This window comes from Onychomys torridus, chromosome 6, assembly GCF_903995425.1.
Source record: "Onychomys torridus chromosome 6, mOncTor1.1, whole genome shotgun sequence".
NCBI lineage: Eukaryota > Metazoa > Chordata > Mammalia > Rodentia > Cricetidae > Onychomys > Onychomys torridus.
Genome location: NC_050448.1, coordinates 33,610,720 through 33,630,582, shown reverse-complemented (window position 1 = coordinate 33,630,582; position 19,863 = coordinate 33,610,720).

Below are 19,863 nucleotides of genomic sequence, written 5' to 3'. Positions count from 1 at the left end.
TAGCTTTTGGCTTTCCATTTGCTTCAATTATATGCATCACTAACACAATAATAAAATGACAGAAATCCTTATCCTTGTCTGCAATGATTACTGTTAGTAGTGACATGAATCAAGGGGTCACAGATGAGAACAGTTTCAGTAAGCACAGATGGCTAAAATTGTTTTCCTATAATTAAGTGAAAATACAAGAATTCAATGAATCATTAATGAAAAATGAACTTATTGTCACAGTATCCTTGCTTTCATGGCACTGACACTAGGGTGGTGCAGAGTGATTTCTTTAATAGTGGCTATTCTACATTAAGTGTTCTGTGGAGACCAAAAGTCAGGGGATGTGGCATTCCTTTTCATTTGTATTGATAGCTTGAACTTTTATCAGGCACTGGGATGTGAGAGGAAATAGTTAACTGCAATTGTATGTTATGTGAGACTAGCTTAGTGCTCACAGCTTCCTTATAATTTTATTTTATTATAATAGCAGTATATAGATGAAAACAGAGCAACTCCAGCTTATTTTTCCTGCCTTCTTCCTCTTCCCTTACCACCCACCTCCTTCTATTCTTCCTTATGCTTCTTTGAAGTGTGATGTGTGTGTTAAAACACACTGTATTCCGTAACCATGCCAATGGACTTTGGGTACAATGACAATTTCCTCGGTTCCTTTATTCTTCACTGACGATGAAATACACAAGCTCTAGCAGTTGTTGAGTTACACACGTTATTATTCCTACTGTTTTCACTTGTGGAGGGACGTTGACTGTGGCACATGGCAGGTAGAATGCAGAAGCATTTCAAGGCTTATCAGATATTTCATAAAACCCATGTCCACCTGGCTTCTGCAGACAGCAGGGAAGAGGGGACACTGTAGGAACTCAGCAGGGAAGAGGGGACAATGTAGGAACTCAGCAGGGAAGAGGGGACACTGTAGGAATGCAACAGGGAAGAGGGGACACTGTAGGAACTCAGCAGGGAGGAGGGGACACTGTAGGAATGCAACAGGGAAGAGGGGACACTGTAGGAACTCAGCAGGGAGGAGGGGACACTGTAGGAATGCAACAGGGAAGAGGGGACACTGTAGGAACTCAGCAGGGAGGAGGGGACACTGTAGGAACTCAGTAGGGAAGAGGGGACACTGTAGGAACTCAGTAGGGAAGAGGGGACACTGTAGGAACTCAGCAGGGAGGAGGGGACACTGTAGGAATGCAACAGGGAAGAGGGGACACTGTAGGAACTCAGCAGGGAGGAGGGGACACTGTAGGAATGCAACAGGGAAGAGGGGACACTGTAGGAACTCAGCAGGGAGGAGGGGACACTGTAGGAACTCAGTAGGGAAGAGGGGACACTGTAGGAACTCAGTAGGGAAGAGGGGACACTGTAGGAACTCAGCAGGGAAGAGGGGACACTGTAGGAACTCAGCAGGGAAGAGGAGACACTGTAGGAATGCAACAGGGAAGAGGGGACACTGTAGGAACTCAGCAGGGAAGAGGGGAAACTGTAGGAACTCAGCAGGGAAGAGGAGACACTGTAGGAACTCAGCAGGGAAGAGGGGACACTGTAGGAACTCAGCAGGGAAGAGGGGACACTGTAGGAACTCAGCAGGGAAGAGGGGACACTGTAGGAACTCAGCAGGGAAGAGGGGACACTGTAGGAACTCAGCAGGGAAGAGGGGACACTGTAGGAACTCAGCAGGGAAGAGGGGACACTGTAGGAACTCAGCAGGGAAGAGGGGACACTGTAGGACCTCAGCAGGGAAGAGGGGACACTGTAGGAACTCAGCAGGGAAGAGGAAACAGACTCTGAGGAAACATGAGCAAAGTTACAGAAGAACAACTCATGGGCAAGTCTCCCGGTGGGGAGAGGTGCGCTTTTAGACAATCGTGATCTTTGAAAACCATCCCCCAAATTGAGAGCTAGAAATAAAATCATCGCATCCAAATGGCTATAAAAGTTAAGCAGAGTCAGTTTTTCTCTCCACATTGTCATGATGGAAGTTATCATTGGTTTTGATTTTTAATTGAAAACATTGCAGGTTGGGGATTTAGCTCAGTGGTAGAGCGCTTGCCTAGCAAGTGCAAGGCTCTGGGTTCAATCCTCAGCTCAAAAACAAAACAAAACAAAACAAAACATTGCATGCTGGTGACAGACAGAACCCACTTCTTTGGTTGTGCCAGGAAAGTGGTGTATTGCTGTGTGGTACCCTAGCTTCTCTGTCCCCTTATTGAACAAAGTTACAAATTCTTTTGTAATCAATCTTATTTATTCTTTCCTTGTCTTCAGAAATAATTCTCCAAAAATCCAGGATTTCAGGTTTTACTTTCACTTAAAAAAAATACCCAATCTGCTGCAGTCTAAGGTATCTTAGACTTAGAATAACACTCTGTAATTAACCTGTAGCATGCCTTCCCACCTGGTCAAGGATTCCCATAGAAACATGAGTAATCAAGAATGAGGCCGACTCTTTTTGTCAGACAGGAGAGTAATACAGTTAATGCTCCAGTGCCTACAAAGTCCACAAGGATCTTGGGAAAGTAATTATCTTAGGAAGTCTTGCCACATACCAGAACCAATCTGTTTTGTATCTTTGTTATATAATTACCCTCGATGTTACTTTTGTGGTCATTGCTGCGTGTGTGTATGTGTGTGTGTGTGTGTGTTTGTGTGTGTATGTGTGTGTGTGTGTGTGTGTAGTGTAGTGTATCTCTGTGTGTGGTGTGTATTTCTGTGTGTATGTGTGTGGTGTATGTATCTGTGTGTGTGTAGTGTGTATTTCCGTGTGTATGTGTGGTGTGGGTGCGGTATGTGTGTATGTGTGTGTGTATCTGTGTGTTTGTGTATGGTGTGTGTATCAGTGTGTGTGGTGTGTATCTCTGTGTGTATCTGTGTATGTGTGGTGTGTGTATATCTCTGTGTGTGTGTGTGTGTGTGTGTGTGTGTGTGTGTGTGTGTGGTATATGGTATGTGGTGTGTGGGTGGGGTGTGTGTGTATCTCTGTGTGTGGGGGTGTGTGTGTGGCTAGAGTTTTTCTGGTCCTGCCTGGCCTACAGTCATGACAAATCTCTCTCACCTGCCAATCCTACAACCACTCTGACCCAACCAAGTAAACACACAGAGACTTATATTGCTTACAAACTGTGTGGCCGCAGCAGGCTTCTCGTTATCTAGTTCTTCTATCTTAAATTAACCCATTTCTACTAGTCTATAAGTTGTCATGTGGCTTGTGGCTTACCGGTATCTTACTTCTCTCTTTCCATGGTGGCGGCTGGCAGCATCTCTCTGCCTCAGCCTTCCACTTCCCAGAATTCTCTTCTCTGCTTGTCCTGCCTATACTTTCTTCCTTGCTACTGACCAATCAGTGTTTTATTTATTAACCAGTCAGAGCAACACATTTAACATACAGAACATCCCACAACAGGTGTGTATCTCTGTATGTATGTATGTGTGATATGTGTGTATCTCTGTGTGTATGTGTGTGTGTATCTGTGTGTTTGTGTGTGGTCTCTCTCTCTCTCTCTCTCTCTCTCTCTGTGTGTGTGTGTGTGTGTGTGTGTGTGTGTGTGTGTGTGCGCGCGCGTGCCCACTTGTGCATGTGCATGTATGCAGGAAGGCATGCCTGTGCAGGTACATATGAGGCCAGAGGTTGTCCCATGGATGTTTTCTTCTATCACTTCTCCATCTTATCTTTTGAGCCAGGCTCACAGCGAACCTGAGGTTTGCAGATTTGGCTGAACTGGTTGCCCAGTGAGTCCCTGACATCTGCCTGTGTCTTTCCCCTACATTTGAACTCAGGCCCCATGCTTTCACAGCAAACACAATGCTCGGAGCCATGCTTCTATACCCACAGTCATCTTTTCTTCCCTGAGATTTCTTCCATAAACACATTCATTTTGAAATCTGAAATAATTATTTTCTTACTTATTTTTATGGTAAAGAACTTATGTTTAAAAACAACTTTTGGGGTTCAGTCCTAAGAGCACTGGCTGCTCTTCTAAAGGACCCAGGTTCAAGTCCTAGCACCTACATGGTGGCTCACAACCATCTGTAACTCCATGGGATCTGGTGCCATCTTCTGGCTTCTCTAGGCACTATATGCATGTGGTATACACACACGTAGGCAAAATAATCTACAGATAAAATCAAATTTGAAACTGAAAAAGAAAGCCCACTCTACTTCAAGAATAATCTCAACAACTCATTCTCCATGGGTACATACCTCAAAAGCAGTTCTTCCTTCCTTCCTTCCTTCCTTCCTTCCTTCCTTCCTTCCTTCCTTTCTAAAAAAATCTGGAGCAGAAATTATTTTTTTATTTCATTTTATTTTCCACTTTTCCACCCTTTTATTGAAAATTGTTTTTTCTCACATAATATATTCTCATTACAAGTTTTATCTCCCTCTACTCCTCCCAGTTTCTCACCTCCTCCCCTGCCATCCAGATCTACTGCCTTTCTGTCTCTTGTTAGAAAACAAACAGGATTCTAAGGAATAATAAGAAAATAGAATAGAATAGGATAAAAAAAATCTAGCCCATTGAATTGGATAAAACAAACAAACAAGTGGAAAAATATCTCATAAAAAGGCACAAGACACAGATATAAATACAGAGACCCACTCATTCTCACCCTTGGGAATCCCATAAAATCCCTAACTTGGAAGTCATAATACAAATGCAGAGGGCCTTGTGCAGACCTGTAGAGACCTGTGCTTGCTGCCTGAGTCTCTGTGAGTTCATGGGAGCTTTGCTCATGTTGATTTAGAGGGCCGTGTTTCCTTGGTGTCTTTTATCCCCTCTGCCACTTCCATTCTTTCTTCCTCCTCTTCTGTGGGTTTCCCTGAGCACTGAACGGAGAGATTTGATGGAGATATCCCATTTAGGGTAAGTGTTCCAAGGTCTCTCACTCTCTGCATAGTGTCCAGCTGTGGGTCTCTGTATTTGTTCCCATCTGCTGCAGGAAGAGGCTTCTGTGATGATGGCTGAGCAAGGCACTGGTCTATGAGTAAATAAGGATGTCATTAGGAGTGATTTTATTGCTACATTAAAAAAAAAAAGAATAGTATTATTTGGTTTTACCCTAGGTCCCTGGGATATCAAGTCTCAGGTTCTTGGTCACCCAAGCAGTGTTGAGTGAGGATTCTATCTCACAGAGTGCGTCAGATCAGTTATTGGTTGGTTACTCCCATAAACTTTGTACCACTCTTGCACTAGCACATTTTGCAGGCAGGACAGCATTGTACATCAGAGTTTGTGGCTGGCTTTGTGTTTATATTTCTCTTTTGGAAGCCTGCAGAGTATCTTCTTGTACCAAAGATGATAGATTGAAGGGATAAAGGCTCTACATAGGCACCAGCTTTACTTCTCCAGGTCCAGTGAGTTCTGTAGGTCTCTTCAACAATGGGGCCTTGCCATCAATTTATGGAGACCAACATATAGTCTTGGCAACAGCCTGGGTTCTTTAGGGATTTCCATAGGATCCCTTGGCCAACAACTCAATTAGATGCAACACAATACTAGTATAGGAAGCTTTATTTGTCGACAAGAAATGTCCAGTTGTGGCTCTGTTTTCCCCGTTATTTGGTGATTTCATTTAGATCACTTTATACATGTAAATATATTACAGACTTTCTACTGTATTAGGTTTTCATACTATCCCTCAAGTGGTTCTCAATTTTAGCTGTCTCTCCCCATATTCCCTCCCTTGTCTCCCTCTTCCTCCCCGCCCCTACTTGAACCTCCCATTCCAGTTGTACTCCCATTCATCTATAACTATCTATATTCCATTTCCCTTTCCTGTCCCTACCTAATCCCTTAGTCTATACTTACCCTCTGTGGTTTGTGTTTTGGTCATTAACTTAACAGCTAATATCCATGTATAAACAAATACATATCATATTTGTCTTTCTGGGTCTGGGTTACCTCATTCATGATGATTTTTTTTTTTTTTGGTTTCATCCATTTACCTGAGAATTTCATGATTTCATTTTATTTTAGTGGCTGAGTAGTATTCCTTTGTGGAAATGTACCACATTTTCTTTATTCACTCATCTGTTGAGGAATATTTAGGTCATTTCCAATTTCTAGTTATTATGAACAGAGTAGCAATGAACATGGTTCAAATGTCTCTGTGGTAGGAGGAAGCATCTTTGAGGTATATGCCCAAGAATGGTATAGCCAAATCTTGAGGTAGGCTATTTCCCATCTTCCTCAGTAAACACCATACTGATTTCCACAATGGCTGTAAAAGTTTGCATGCCCACTAACGATAAATGAGTATCACCCTTATCACATCTTTGCCAGAATGAGCTGTCACTTGTTTCATTGATCTTAGCTATTCTAATGAGTGTATGAAAAATCTCAAAGTAGGTTTGATTTGCAGTTCCTTGATGGCTAAGGATGTCTAACATTTTGGTAAGTGTTTCTCAGCCATTTGAGTTTCCCCTTTTGAACATCCTCTGTTTAGATATGTATCTGATTTTTAAATTGAGTTATTTGTCTTCTTGATACCCAGTTTTTTGAATTCTTTATATATTTTGGATATTAGCCCTCTATAAGATATGTAGTTGGTAATAAATCTCCTTTCCTATTTTGTAAGCTGCTGTAAAGCAGGGATTTCTGAAGCCAGGTCTGTCCAGTTTACATTGTGCTTTTGGAATACAGCTTCTCCACTCTGTGAGTCTCAAGATATTGCTCATCCACTTATCCAGCTGGGATAGAGATCTAAGAATTCTTGAAATCTCTGTTCTTCCCAACCACCTTCAGTGGTATTTAAAATTATCTGTAAGTTTTATTAGCATATATACTTTGTTTGAATTCTGTAGATTTCAGAACCTAGCCTGAGTCCAAGTACATGGTATTTATAATCTGTTTACTTGCTATGTTGAGCAGGTGTGAGATGTGTTGGGGCTAGAAAGTTGGCTTGGGGTTTAACATCCTTACTGCTCTGGCAGAGAACCCAGATGTTGTATCCAGCAACCACACTGTGGCTCAAAACTGTCTAATTCCAGTACAAAGGTATTCAATGCCCTCTTCTGGCCACCAGAGGTAGTACATGCATTTTGTGTATATAGACTTCATGTAGGCAAATACTCATACACATAATAAAGGAAGAAATTGTCTTTAAAAATGTGATTTGACAGTGACAACTAATATTTGAAGAGTAAAGATAACGTGTCCTTCAGAAGAGCCACCTGGTTGTCTTCTATGAGACCATACAGGCTCCTTCTGCTGCCCTAAGGTGAATTATAGTTTTATTTTATTCAAATTGTACTAGGAGAAAGAAATTACATACCATTTAGTCTTAGTTATTGGATTTTTCTCATTCTTACCCTCAGGCTGGCTCACTTGGATAAATGGGTCTTAACTTAACATAAAATATTTCTTTTGCATGTAGACTCTGAAATCCAACTTTGTCAACACATGCTGCACATTTCCATCCTTGTACTTAGCTCAGTCCAGAAGTTTTAATCTTCCATCAAGATGCTTTCTTCCTGTTTCCATGGTTACGGCCATCACACAGACACCAGTTTGATTTAACACCTCTAGTACATGCATTTGATGATTAAAACTGCAGTGGAAGTCACTCGATTTAGACTGTGTTAATAGAGGATCTAGAGTATCTGCTTTCATTCACTTATCCACATGGTAGGTCAGCTCTGCCAATAGGAGCAAATGGTCAGAGTGCAGCCAGTTAAAGCCCTTCTCCCTCCAGGAAGAATGAGAATGGTCAGCCATTCTAAAACTCTTCCCTTTGTCCACGGATGTTTCTTTAGACTCTGGCTGTCACTTCATCTTGACAGACATATTCTTTTCTATCTAGATTAATACAGTAGATCAGTTTGAGCCTGTGGCTCATTCTGCTTTCTTAGGGTGAATTATAGTTTTATTTGATTCAAGTTGTATGAGAGAGAACTTATTTCATACTTGATTCTTATTTCTTTGGACTTTCTCATTTTTCTCCTCAAATCATGGGGGAAAATAAATGCTTCTATTGAACTTTTCCATCTTAGGCATGCTGACACCTGTGTGACTTGGTCCAGAGTACTGTAATAAATGAGACAGTAATGTGTTAGTATAAAACTGTAAATTGAATTGTTTACTTCCAAGTCTGATAGCCAAGGAAGAAAGTTCTAACATAAATTTTAGATGAGTATGTTTAATTATTGTCATCCATTGAACATGATTATAATCTGACTTCATCTCAGTTTAGTAATCTCAAATTAGTAATGTGAAATCAGGAATGCTGTTTTACAGCATGGTCATCACCATGGAAACAGGAAATAAGCATCTAGCCTGTACTAGGTACTGAGCTTCTGAACTTAACTGATTGAGTCTGTGGTTGCATAGCAATGTACTACAGATGCTGAGAGAGTTAAATTCAAGAGTGTGTTTAAGTTTATGATCCATCAGTCTGATTTCCCCAATGACAACTGAAAATTGTTTTGTCTTTAAATTACTGTAGATATAGTCCAGAAAGTACAAGTTAGTAAGACACTGTCAGTGGGCTTAATCAGCCTTCCTCTGAGGGGCGTGTCCCACTGACTTGTCACCATTGCCCCTTATTTTTTTCTCTAATTCACATAGTTGCTTCATTGTCAGATGTCATGGACCCCATGTTTGCAGACAGCTCACCTATTTTTTCCTTTTAAAATCATGTTTTCAACTAAAATAACCAATTAGTCAGATGATAACCTTTTCTAAAGAAGTAATTTGAACACTAATCCTCTGAAATGACAAGATTTATCCTCTTCCTGTCCAATATAATAAGCTGGAATAATTTAATTCTGAAAGCCAGTAAATTCACAAATTACCCACAGGCATACTTCCCATATCAGTTAAAAGCCCATTACTAGAGTAAAATTTAAAGTGTGAAAATTGCAATCAGCATTTGAAACCACTTGTCTGTTCCTTGCTCCTCACTGAACAGTAAGACTATAATTTAATGTTCATGTGAAGTACCATATGGGGTTATGTAATATACATTAACATTAAAAGGCTGTAGAGTGTCCATAAAAATGCACAAATTGAAAATTCCTTCTTCAAAAGGAATCCTGAGGGCTTTGTGTTTAGAGATGGCATGAGGTTGGCAGTGTTGGCTTCTCTTGTAAATGTCAACTTAATATTAATACTCAATCACAGATCCAGAATCACAATTTTAGATTGACAAGATTTATTCAAATACTATATGAGGTAACTGATTTGAATAACAAATTTGAACCTATTAGTTAGAAATCTGAAAATAGGGCTGAATAGATCTCAGGAGATAAAGGTGTTTATGGCCAAGACTTCTTCAAAATTACACAGTGAAAAGAAAGAACCAACCCTAATATTATCCTCGGGTGACCACAAGTACACACAGCACCTATGTGCCCACACATACACACATACACATGCAATAATTAAATGCAAGGTAATAAATGAAAAAAATACATTTTATCTAATACAATAATAGTATTGGTATATATTTGTACAATGTAGAATTTTGAGTATTCTTAATATATAATTGCTATTCCATTCACAATATCATGAAAAGGATAAAAGTACAAAGATCCAAATAAACAGGAAAGACCATGTTTGTAGACCAGAAGTTAGTATACTATTCATAAAAAGATGATTTTTAATTTATATATGAATGTTTGCGCATGTATGAATGTGCACCACATGCATGTAGTGCCCTTGGAAGCAAAAATAGGGTGTGGTACACCCCCTGGAGCTGAAGTCACAGATGATTGTGAGCTGCCATGTGTGTGCTGGGAACCGAACCTGAGTCCTCTACATTCACCTGTAATGTAGTTCTTACAGGTCTGACTCCTTCTGACCTCCATGGGTTAACTGCATGGTGCACATGTATACCATTGGGCATAAACACACCACACACACACACACACACACACACCCTTAAAACAAAGTCCTGTTCTTTTAAATAAACAGTATGTTATCACCAAAATCAACATTTGCAGGGATTTCTTTCTTCCTGTCTGATGTTTCATGCCATTTGACAGGATCAACTGACTTTTGAGAAGCATGCCAAGACCACTCCATAGGTAAGTCATAGTCTTCTATAAAAACGGTGCCGAGACAACGAGAGAACACACACGAAATATTGAGCCTCACTCTTCCTGTGAAGTGTACTGAAGGATTAACTGGATTCAGGTAAAAGACCTAAATGTAAGAGCAAAACACTATTAAACCATAAACATTTAAGGAAGAAAATATTCAGGTAAATATGTTCATGACTTTGGCAGCATATGAGCAATGGTGTGAAAATGGGAAAATTGGACTCTGTAATACTTATTTTAAGTTTCTGAGCTTTACAAGTGTGGTGGTTTGAATGAAACCCCCCATGGGCTCATGGGGAGTGACACTATTAGGAGGTGTCACCTAGTTGGAGTTAAGTGTGGTATTCTTGGAGAAAATGTGTCCTTGGAGCAGGGCTTTGGGGTTTCAAATGCTCATGCCTGGCCTGGTGTCTCTCTTTCTTACTGCCTGCAGATCCAGATGTAGAACTCTAGGCTCCTTCTCCAGGACCATGATTGCCTGTGCACCATCATGCTTCCCACCATGATGATAACGGGCTACATCTCTGAAACTGTGAGCAAGTTTCAATGAAATGTTTTCCTTTATAAAAGTTGCCATGATCATAGTGTCTCTTCACAGCCGTAGGACACCGACTAAGACAACAAGGCACCATCAATAAACTCTGAAGTCAATATGTATTCCATATGGTTGGAACTCTTTACCAGTGATCTCTCAGAAGGCATGTGGCTCTGTGATATATAGAAAACTCTTAAAATTCAATAATAAAAGTTTATGATTATGGTTCTTTAATATAGGATCTGAAAATTTATCTTTATAGGGAAATTATACAAATGGCCAATGAAAAAATACTTGATATTATTTGCTATCAGGGAAATGTCAATCAAAGGCATATTAGCTGTCACTTCACACCCACTAGGATGACTAGTGGGCAACCAAGAGCACTGCCAATAGCCTGCACTGTTTTAGGGGGGGCTCTGGGATATGTGTGACCAATATCTTGAGGGAGATTTGATGGTTGGAGTAAGAATGGCCCCCATAGGCCCATATATTTGAATGCTTAGTCAGTAGGCAGTGGTACTATTTGAAAGGATTAGAAGGATTCAGAGATGTAGCCTTGTGGAGGAAGTATGTCACGGGGGGGGGGGGGTGCTTTCAAGTTTCAAAAGCCTATGCCAAGCCTAGAGTCTCTGTCTCTGTCTCTCTCTCTGTCTCTCTCTCTCCCCACAGATCAGGATGTAACTCTCAGCTACTTCTTCAACTACTACTCCAATGCCGTGCTCTCAGTTGTGATGACAATGGACTAAACCTCTGAAACTGTAAGCCCCCCATTAAATGCTTTCTTTTAAAAGAATTGCTTTGGTCATGGCGTCTCTTCCTAGCAATAGCACAGTGACTAATACAGGAGAGATCCTACACCTGACAATGGGCTTTTATTTGGCAATTTATAGGTTGTAGGTCGAGCATTATCTCCTGTGTAGGGTAACTATGATCCAGCTATACCATTTGTGAACATATTCTCAAATGACTCTATATCCAACTGTAGAGACATTTGCTCATTCATGGTCACCGCTGCTCTATTCACAGTAGCTAGGACATGGAAACAGCCAAATGTCCATCAACCAGCAGATGGATAGTGAAAGCATGGTGCTTATACACAATGGAATTTTTTTGAGCTTCTAAGAAAATAAAATAATAAACGTGCAGGTCAATTGATGGAACTGGAAATATTGTACCAAGTAAGGAAATACAGACGCAGAGAGAACTACATCTTTAGGTTTGTGTGTTGAACGTGGGGAACCTGTAGTATCCAGGAAACTAGAAAAGGGGTCATGGGAGTGCGAGAAAGAGATTAAGGGGAGGGGGAGATCATACAACATAATGTGCTACAAGGCTGAAGGGGGAACAATGGAGATGGAGATTTAAATAGAGAGCTGGGAGAGTAGGAAAGAAGAAAGAGGGTAGTGGAGGAGTAACTAACATCAAGGGTGTTTGAAAATGCCGTATGGAAACCTATTTCATACACATCCTAAATATTTATATATCATGTGTGTATTCATGTAAAAAATTTTCAGAATCAAAAGAACGACTTATAACTTCATATATTAATATGAAGACCGTTTCTCTGTTTCCTTCCTTCTGGTCTTTCAGTGGGTTTTGTCATGACAATTTCCTACATAAGATTCTTTAAAGACAGAGCTTATATCTGGGGTTACTCAGCATTTAAACTCAATCCACAGGACAGCTTTATCCTCTCTTATCTAATCCCGGGCTGGGTTTTCCTCCTATTTTCTCCCCAGGGACAGCTTGCTTGTGATGCAAAACTGCAACTATTATCTAGAGATTATTAACCTCATTTTAAGATCAATAGACTTATTTTATTCTCAACATGTATTACAATGCCTGTCAAAAGTGCATGTGTAGAGTTGGTGAGGTGGCTCAGTGGTTAAAGAGATTTGCCTGGAGAAGAGATAATCTGTGTCCCACCTCTGGTAGTTATATGGTGGAAGGGGACAACTGAACTCCACACATGGGACATAGCACTCCCTCTACAAACACAAAGTAAACAAATGTAAGAAAAAATTTGTAAGCACATGCTTAGTCAATGTTTGTGAGTAAATGTTTGTGAAAATGAAAATATGCTACCTCATTTAACAAAATATTCTCTTTCTATACAACTTGGTAGGTAATGAAGAAAATGGAGGCATTCTTCATACTCTATTAAGCCCCAGCTGCATGAAGAATAACACCACAGTTATAATCTGCTCCAGTACACATGGGATTTTTTCTGGATTTGACTTTGTGACCTCCCTAGAAAGAACTCTTCCACCTTCTATCTCTACTGTACCACACAGCATATACTAATTCAAGGATGTTGTGCGACTTTCTCTGGGGGCATGTAAAAAATGCCTGTTTGCCCCAGACAGTACATGACAGATCAAGGAACTGATTCTGCACAAGTCTAGGTGAACCCATGAGTTCACTGGACTGACTTACAGGAGCATGGGTGACCTGGAACAGCTGTAAAATTGAAAATCCTATCATCAGGATGTATAATGATGCCGCAGATGCTGCCCATGGGGTCCCACCTTCAGCCAACCTTCTGTCTGTTGTCAACATGTCCCAGGAACATGTGTTGCTCAGGGGAGGGTGGGCAGGAGAGGAGCAAAGGATGGAATTTCATGTGACAGTCTTGAGACTTTCCCTCCTTTTCTTTCTTTTCCTTGTTCTTTTTTTTTTAATTAATTAATTGATTAATTTTTTTTTGTCAGAGCTGAGGACAGAACCCAGGGTCTTGTGCTTGCTAGGCAAGCGCTCTACCACTGAACTAAATCCCCAACCCCATCCCTCCTTTTCCTAACAAATGATTTTAATAATCTCATAGCTCAAGCCATCACTATTTTGTTTTACTTTTTTGTTGCCATGACTACAGACCATGGTTATCTATACTTCAGGATGGCAAAGGATTATATGGCCATGCTGTGCCCTGGGGAAAAAGTTATGTTGCTACAGAGAGAGTGTGGGATGACACAAAGTTAAAAAAAAGTTAGAGATCAAGAACATCCTTACAAATTGACTTATTATTTACAACCTTGTACTTTGGAAAATTTAACAAATTTACTTTTAGAGAACTTCATCCACATTTCTATCAGAGTAAAAAAATATTGTGATATAATGTCTCTAAATGAACTGCCCCACGTCCTAGTCTTTATTTTACAGATGTGGGAGATGGTTCTTTTTGCTAATGACAGTTCAGAAGTGGTCCAGATGAACAAGAGAACTTTATATACTTTCATGGTGCAGTTATATTTTTATTCTGCATTAAATTGTTTTGTTTGATGATTCATTCATATTATGATTATAATTCTATTATTCTAGTTTGATCAAGTTTATATCAACAAACTACACTGGTGTTCTTTTTTATTCTTTTAAGATATTGCTGTCAAAGCCAAAGAGAGTATTTTTAAACAAATGATTGGTCATTTCCAGGACACCCTTGCATGAGCTTCAAAGGCAGTGGTGTGACTAAAAATGCAGAGCCATGCATGTAATATTTCAGGAATTCAGGAGCTTCAAAATGCCAACCGAACTTCATCAAGAGGATTGTTGTGGTAGCTAGCTTTCCCTGGCTGTAACAAAATACCTGAGACCACTTTACAGGAAAACAGTTTTTGGCTCATGGTTTCATTCTATATGCTCAGGAGGCTTTGCTGTTTGGGGTCCTGTGGTGAGACAGGGGTGCATGGCAGGGGTCACATGGTAGAGGAGGCTGCCCACCTTAAGAGATTCAGAAAACAGAGAGGACAGGGCTTAGGTCCTACTTCAGGAGCAAACATCCAAATAACCCGACTCTTTTCTAACCCTAGTTCCAATCGTTACACACTAGTAGGCAATCCTGTAATACCTGAGGCCTTTTGGTGACATGCAAGATTTAAATTATAACAGTTGCATTTGTACATCTATTTTTATTCTTTAGTTTTCAGACTCATGGGATTGGTTTTCCTCATCTTTATTGACTCTATGCTTCATGAAGAACTAGGATGGAACTGACAATCACTTGAGATTTTCCATTTTGTAATTTCACCAAAGTCTGACTGTACTTGGTAATTGGGTCAGTTTTAGCTCATTAGAATAATTGCCTTTTTCTTGTCACCCAACATCAGTACTATCAGATTTACTTGCCAACACTCTTATTATTTCTCTCATGTGTACGATACTCTCCCCAAAGCCAAATTTTCTTCTACTAATCTGTTTATATGCTACTTAAAGCATTCAGAAAAAAAGAAGCAATAGAATATGATGAAGTATAAAGTCTAAAAGCCAAGCCTTACAGAGAAAAACAATTGCAGTGGAAAGACTTGTCATCGAGGACTAGACAGGGTTCTCTGAGTTCCCAGCTGAGCCAGCTGCACAAGCCCTATGACCCGCATTTGATCTCCAGAAGTTACACAGGTGAAAGGAAATAATTGACTCCATAAAGTGTCCCTTGATGTCTACATGCACACTGTAGCATGCACACACCCATATCAGACAAGCACACACACAAAGATAATAATACATTTAAGAAACTTTTTCAAGATTTATTTTTGTGTGTGCATGTGAGTGCAGGTGCTTTTAGAGGCCAGGAGAGGGCGACAGATCCTCTGGAGCTGGAGTTACAGATGTGAACTGTTCAATGTGTGTGGTCCTCAGACAAAGGAACAGACAAATGCGCTAACTTAGTTATTTCTCCAGATACAATAATACATATTTTTAAGAGAAAAAAATTAGACAAAATTTAACCATATTGCCTCGTGAAAGAGGATAAAAAGAAGAGTTATGATCTGGATGATGTTTGGAATCCATATACATAGCAACCATCATCTGGAAAATAACTCTCAAAAGCTGGTATTTAAAGTAAACACATGAGAAGTCTAATAAAAATACCCAAATACATGGGGAGACACTTCCTCATGAAGCATGTAGATTATTCAGAACTGGGGTTTAAGTCACTATCCACCAGAAACACATAAACTGATTCTCAAATGGGTTGTCATCATGTCACTATCACAGTGGCTAAAATAACACCAGAGACGAACAAAAAGCAGGGAAGCTGGGTCACTCACACGTGGTATGTAAAATGATGGAGTGTACTAGAATACTAGAATGCATATTGATCACCCCCTCAAATTAAAAACATACAAGTATTCAACTAACGTACTACCAAGCTATTCTAGTACTGGGTGTTTTCTTCAGAGAAATATATCTCACACTCACCTGTTCATGCATGTGCAGGGCAGATTCATTACCAATTGCCACAACCTGAGAAAGTTCTGGATCTTGTGGTAGGTAAAGAATCAAATTGTATTATGCCCAAACCGTGGAATGAGACTATAGCAAACAGCAAATGATTGAGATGTATGTGATGACTTGGTTGATTCCAGCAAGTTTTCCGAAGTGAGAAACACTAATCTATAAGGACTCTCTACCATAACTCCACAATGTTGGGAATTATTTTCTCTTGAAATGACTAAATAATAAACACAGAGGACAGGTTAGTGGTTAAGTGGGGGAAGAGATTGGGGATTTTTTTTAAAAAAGATGTGAATATTACTAAGAAATCTTGATGAGAGAAATTTTCTGCCTCTTGCTTGCAGTTCTGGATTCACGGGAATACATGTTATCCAATGTACAGAATCAAACACTTTCCACTCTACACCCCAGCATGAGTAAAGATGGGGCAACTGAGTAAGAAAGAACCACTGCGATTTTACATTAACAAGATATCTCCATAAGTGGAAATAGGTAAAGGCTACATAAAATGATTCTGGCTTATTTTTGTTGCACGTGGATGCATAGCAAACTCAAGTTTCAGAATGTTTAATTAGAGGCTTCATGGAAGAAATGCCTTACGGTGTTTTCTCTTCACTGATCTGATCAGTTGGTGCTGCCAGCTTTGGATGTTGATTTGCTCTAGTTCCATGTTGTGGCAGTAGACAGGACATATCCAGGCAGAAAATTTAAATATCCACATTGAGGTCTAAAGACATGAAGCACCCTGCTTGCGGCTGTGCAGAACTTCCCACCTTCCCCCGGGGCTTAGGGCGATCTGCAGTCTCAATGCTGAATCAATGCAGCACGTTATTTCCTGGGAGAAAATTAAATCTCTCAGAGCATACTGGTGCCCTCAAAGCACCTCGGTGCAGAATGCCTTATTCCCAGGAAGTAGGGAAACTTTCATTATTGGCAGGCCCAGATAATCTCCAAGGAAAAATAAAATGTTTAAAACAATTGGGCCTAAAGGAGAACATAAAATAAGTCCATTACAGTGATTAAATCACTAACCTGAGAAAATGTAAATGTAACATTGGGATAGCACTTTTATTCAAGGCTAGAGGGGTGGTTTGAAGATGATGGGGTTTGAATATGAAGTGTAAAGCAACTAAAGAGAATTTGAGAATTACCAAAGTTTGGCGGGAGAGAGAAGGATGCTCATACCACAGTCAGGCCACTGGGGGGGAGTTGACACTCATCACTGGGGAGGTGGGGACACCTGTGAGATGTAAACCTGGGACAGAAATGAACACACTGGCCTTTCAGAAGTGCCTGGCATCCATCCTCTCCTTACCAATGAGACGCTCTCCCAGCGTGGTGTCAGAAACTGTATGTGGACATGTTGCAGTAGGAAAAACAGAGAATGGATTCAAATTCTCTGCCATGCTAGAGAAAACTAGATGGTTTCAGTACTACTGTTAGATGAAGGAAAGCTACTGAATTGTGAGTGTAGGAGTAACTCATTCTTAACAAAGCAACGACCATAACCAACATATGCGTGCCACACATTTTCATGTATTTGCACTTTTGAAAAGCCAGAGCAGAGACTTTTGGAAAACTACAAAAATCCCCAGTTTTCCCAAAAGATTAGGACTCCAGAAGCCTCAGACACTGATTTCTTTTGAGTCATTCAAATATATGAACTTCACCCTTGGAATGCAGGGTGATGAGACAGAGGTGGATGGAGTAAAGAAACACGAATGTACTGTTACATACACTTGCAATGCATGTGTCTCCAACTCTCTAGTAGCCGCACTGAAAAGTGCAAAGGCAATCTGAAACTCAGTTACCACTACCTTAGGTCCCATCAAGCAATCTATGTGAAGGTATTGCCAAAGGTCACACTGGGTTTCTCTGACAGGGGAGTGCTTTAACTCACGGTGAAGCAGCTCATCCCAAGAGCTTGAAGTCCTTTGAAGATCGCTTTACTCACATGTGCAGCACTATGGGATGAAAGGTTTGAATCTGGTTTCATTCAGACACCTTCAGTGTGGGTCCGGCCAGAAAAGCGTGGCTGCATTCGGCTCTGGTCTCATGACCTCATCTTAGCTCAGCCTTTCATGCCCTGCCCTGTCATTGTCCGGCAGAGAGGTCTTCATCCTGGGTACATTTCGTTGACACCAGTGTGCATATAGGCTTATTACAAAAATCTACATGGGAAGTGAAACAAACTAGGTCTTTTTAGAAAATGTTAAGCAAGGGGCTTTTAAAATCCATTCACACCAGGCAGTGGCGGCACACGCCTTTAATCCCAGCACTTGGGAGGCAGAGCCAGGCGGATCTCTGTGAGTTCGAGGCCAGCCTGGGCTACTAAGTGAGCTCCAGGAAAAGGCGCAAAAGCTACACAAGGAAACCCTGTCTCGAAAAACAAGAAAAAGAAAAAAAAAAGAGAGAAAAAAAAATCTGTTCACACGATTTTGTGCGAAAGCAAAGGATAAGCCTGCTTAGTTTTGCCTCTCATTGTGGAAACCTTGGCCAACTGCAGGTGTCTTCCTCCTACTTAAGGAACTGGAATAAGTAATTCTCCTGAAGGAAATTCCAGCTGCCAAAAGCACAAATAATCTGAGGCCTCCCCGCAAACACCTGGCAGGGAGTTGTAGGCTTTGCTGCTGTTTAAATTTTGATTTATACTTTAACTCAACTCAGGCACTGAGCAGCAAGGTAAGCTTAGAGAATTTCCATAAATCTCATGAGCCTTCATTTCTTTAGTTATCTATGGAAAATGTATTTAATACGGTTTAAATATTTAAATGTAAAATTCAAATAAACAACACATGACAAGCTGCCTGAGCAAAATGCAGCATAAGACACTGTAAAAAGCACCAGAATCTGGGTATCTAAGGGAACTGTCAGAGAAGTACATTGCAATTTTGAATTGACTAGTAACTCTGTACTTAAAACTTAAGAAAAAATAAGAACTGATTTTCAGAACGATGAACTATATTCAGACAGGTGGTCCTTTTGAAATTTGGGCCACTGTAAATGTATTCATAGAGATTTTCAAGTGGTTTCTGTCAGGTTGTTTTTGAAGGATGCTGAGGGTGGGAGGCAGCCATCGCTCTGCAGCTAACACAGGGTGCTGTGCCTAGGACAGACATGCTTGGCAAGGGGTCATGGGACTAACCATGAACTCACTGAATTCCATGTCTATCAAGGACTAGTTAGTACATGTAACAGAATGCATTTCATGCCATTATTGCCTAGATTGTATCTATATTTGCCAGAAACCCAACTGTGGTTTTGAGAACAGTGTTTTGGTGCCCTTGAAATTTCTTGATTTCTTTTATTACTCCCCCAAAGTTATTCACAGAATGTTATGGTTTGTATTCATATGACCACTGAGGTGTGTCAGGTTGCTATTAATGTCATGGCAAGAGATGACATTGGTTTGTTTGGTTTTGTTTTGCACTGTTTTAATCACCAGCCAGTAAATAAAATATAATTTAAGAAAATTTGATATACACATAGGCAACTCATGAAACATACATTTTTTTCTAGGATGACAAACACTTTGAAAAATAATTCATCATTTTACAAAAAAAAAGACTACCATTTCTTAAATAGTCACTTTTCTTACTAAAGCAAATACAGATTTATTTACACAGAGAATGTCAGGACCGCACTACTGACATACGGGGAGTCCTCTTTACACCATACTTTCTTATAAATGAGTAGGCAATCTTGTTATTTAGTTTCAGATCTGTTAATGTTTATCTGGACTTTTCATAAAATACTCTATTAATCCAGCTCCCCCCACACAAAAAGTATATTTTCTGTAGCAGGAATCTTAAAAGTTCTTATTAATAAAATCAAACCCGGAGCCAGGTATTGGGGTGAATGCTGGAAGATCAGAGAAGTAGAACAAGCCACAGCTTCCTCACCTCACCAATTCCTCAGCTGATCCTATTTCCTCAGGCTGGAAGCCTCTGAGTCCTTATCCAAATGAATCTCAGCTGAACTGTGCTACTCAAAAGCCTGAATGCTTAACCAGCCAAATGCTTCTAGTTCCTGGTTTTCACGCCTT